Here is a 3,517-nt window from a genome sequence, read left to right on the forward strand (position 1 = left end):
CCTGGGTGAGGGGCTGATGGCTGTTTGAAGGCTGGCCACGGCCCCCAGCCACCCAAGCTCCCAGTGGAGGCTGGCTGGAAGCAGGGATCTGAGATTTATTTATCTTCTATAATTAAAACTTTGTTGCCTTGAGCGGAGGCCACAGCCGGCCGGGGCAATAGGGAAGCTTGGCTTCCTCCATCGCCGGGGCAACCGAGCCTCCTGCTTGCTCCAGCTCCGTGGCTGCTGGCCGCCATCTTGGTTGGGTTGATTTGCACATAGTTGCTGATTGGCTGGTGGGTGTGGCTTGGGGCATGGCGGAGGTGTGGTCAATTTGCATGTTTCTCTTTTATTATATTAGATTAGGGTACTCCTAAACTGGCCTTTGCTAAAAACGTCCTCAATCTGAGGGGTCGACCTCAGCGAACGTACCCCCACTTCTTCTAACGCCACTTCTTCAAAATAGACTCGCCCAGGCCAAAAACCGACTTCTGCGCATGGGCCACGAAGTTTCAATCGCACTATACGTGCACGCCCACACGTGGTATTTTGTGGAAGAGCCACACTCAAGGGGCCAAAGAGCCGCATGTGGCTCGAGAGCCGTGGTTTGCCAACCACTGATCTATACTAATAATAGCCTAGGGCTGTCACAACCTAAACAACCAGACAGATGATCGGTCACCAGGAAGTGCATGGAGCACTTCTCGGTCCCTCCCCCATGGCCCACAAGGCTGGCGGCAGGCAGGCAGGCAGGGCGAGGCAGGTGTGGCAGCTGCAGATCAGGCCCAGAGAGAGGCAAGTCCTGATCACCAACCACTACAGCTGCTGGCGAGGCCCAGAGAGAGAGAGAGGCAGGGCCTGATCAGCAGGTGCTGCAGAGGCTGTGGATCAGGCCCAGAGAGAGGCCCGGAGAGAGAGACAGCTGTCAGCAGGGCCACTCTGGATTTCCCAGAAGAGCCAATGGCTGCCTAGGAGGCAGAGCTTTTGACGCTGACTGGCATAGAAACCGACCAATCAGAACCTAATCTGGGTGAACTGTGAAAGAAGAACCTAAGGTGGGGGCTGAGGAGGGGTTTTAAGGGCAACAGCTGTTTGGTGTAAGGTGTAAGAAAGCGGTTCAATTTTTTAATGACTGGTTTGGCAGTATAGTGCATATGGCTGGCTATCAGTCCAGATATAGGGATTATGTATTTTTGTCTGCCAAGAGTATCTCCTCCTGATGAAAACGGCCCCCCACCCCCGCATTTTTGCAATCCTATCCTATATAATCTATATTAATAAAAGGGTAATATGCTAATTAGACCGGGTCGACTGGCCATCTTCCAGATGTCCAACTTCCTTCCGGACAAAGCCATGGTGGTGGGAGCCGAGGCAGAGGTAGTTAGGGGCCATCAGGCCAACAGGGGAGGGCAGTTAGGGGCGATTGGGTCAGCAGGGGAGGGCCATTGCGGGCGATTGGGACGGCAGGGGAGGGTCATTGGGGCAACCAGGCCAGCAGGGGAGGGCTTTTGGGGGTGACCAGGCCAGCAGGGGAGGGCCATTGGAGGCAAGATCAGACTGGCAGGGGAGGGCTGTTGGGGGCGACCAGGCCGGCGGGGAGGGCTGTTGGGGGCGACCAGGCCGGCAGGGAGGGCAGTTAGGGGCAACTAGGCTGGCAGGGAGATCAGTTAGGGGCAATCAGGTCAGCATGGGAGAGCAGTTAGGGGCGATCAGGCTGGCAGGGGAGAGCAGTTGGGAGCAATCAGGCCAGCAGGGGAGCAGTTAGGGGTGATCAGGCAGGCAGGCAGAGGGTTTAGGGGCAATCAGGCAGGCAGGCAGGTGAGCGGTTTGGAGCCAGTGGTCCTAGATTGCAAGAGGGATATCCGACTGCCGGTTTAGGGATCGGGCCACAGGGATTGGGCCTAAACCGGCAGTCGGACATCCCCCAAGGGGTCCCCAATTGGAGAGGGTGCAGGCTGGGCTGAGGGAACCTCCCTCCTTGCATAAATTTCATGCACCGGGCCTCTAGTATAATAGAAGTAGATGTAATCAAAATCAAATTAATACTAATGATTTCTTCAAAGTATATATTTTAAAATCAGTTTGTTAAACTTCACAGATACCAATCACTTAAGTCCTTATGCTGTAAGACAAAGTAGCATTTAGCCTCTAAACATGGTTCGAATTTTCAAGTGCCCCTTTAGCTACCAAATATTTAGATTTTTAGATAGTTATGCTCTTATGTAAGTTTAGCACATGCTTCCATTTGAGTTTAAAATGCTTTCTAATCTCAAAAATACCTGCTGGCAAGACAAACACTAATAATCCTTAGGTTAAGATATTATTAAATAAATTGCCTTTGGGCCAAATTATGCAAACCATTTCAACAATGCTAGTCAAATCAGATATGGCCTTTAAGTCACAAACCATAACTGTATTACATATGGGTAACATTACTGCTAAGTAATAGATGAAGTCCAAACTGTATACTTAAACAAATCATAAAAGCTTCCTAACCTTAGTTGGGAATATGGTAGACGGAGAGTAAGTTTTGAACCAGGCAGACCAGGATTCACACCTAGTTCTATCCCTTAGTGAATAAACCTGGGGCACTCTTTTTAAATACCATTTTCATCTGTGAAATGGGAATAATACTACCTAACTTCACAGTACTGCTGTGAGGATTAAGTGATATAGTGTAGATTCAATCAATGGCATCTATTATTACTAAGTATTTAAATGTCTCTAAAAAACAAAAATATTCCTTATATCTAAAATTTAAAAAAGAAAAATACACAACCAATATTGCCTAGTGATATAGTAGTAGATACTCCTTCAGAAATGTCTTAAACTAAAATTTTAATCCCGTCTTTCTCTACTATAGATGGTGCTGGATACTCAGTTATCAGAAGATTATCTACTTAGATCCAATCTATAATTTATAGTAGCAGTTTTATCTTTTCGCAAACTTTGCAAATTTCCAGTGAAAACTCCGAAGTGCCACAAAAAATTTATCTGTAGACCATGTGCTTTAGTAATTCTTTAAATAAAGTATTAATATAACCTAGTATCTTTACTAATGTCAGTTTAAATGTATCAAAACTGTTTAACAGCCTGGCTGGTATGGCTCAGTTGGTTGGGTGACATCCTGTGCACTAAAAAGTTGCCAGTTCGATTCCCAGTCAGGGGTCAGGGCGGGTTGCAGGCTCTATCCCCAGTGGGGGGCATGCAGAAGGCTGCTGATTGATGTTTTGCTCTCACATCAATATTTCTCTCTACAGCCCTGACTGGTTTGGCTCAGTGGATAGAGTGTCGGCCTGCGGACTGAAGGGTCCCGGGTTCGATTCCGGTCAAGGGCATGTACCTTGGTTGCGGGCACATCCCCCGTAGGGAGTGTGCAGGAGGCAGCTGATTGGTGTTTCTCTCTCATCGATGTTTCTAACTCTCTATCCCTCTCCCTTACTCCCTGTAAAAAATCAATAAAATATATTTAAAAAAAAAAAAAATTTCTCTCTACCTTCCTCTCTTCTCTAAAAAAAAAAAAAAAATCAATAAAAAA

This window comes from Myotis brandtii, unplaced genomic scaffold (genome assembly GCF_000412655.1).
Source record: "Myotis brandtii unplaced genomic scaffold, ASM41265v1 scaffold424, whole genome shotgun sequence".
NCBI lineage: Eukaryota > Metazoa > Chordata > Mammalia > Chiroptera > Vespertilionidae > Myotis > Myotis brandtii.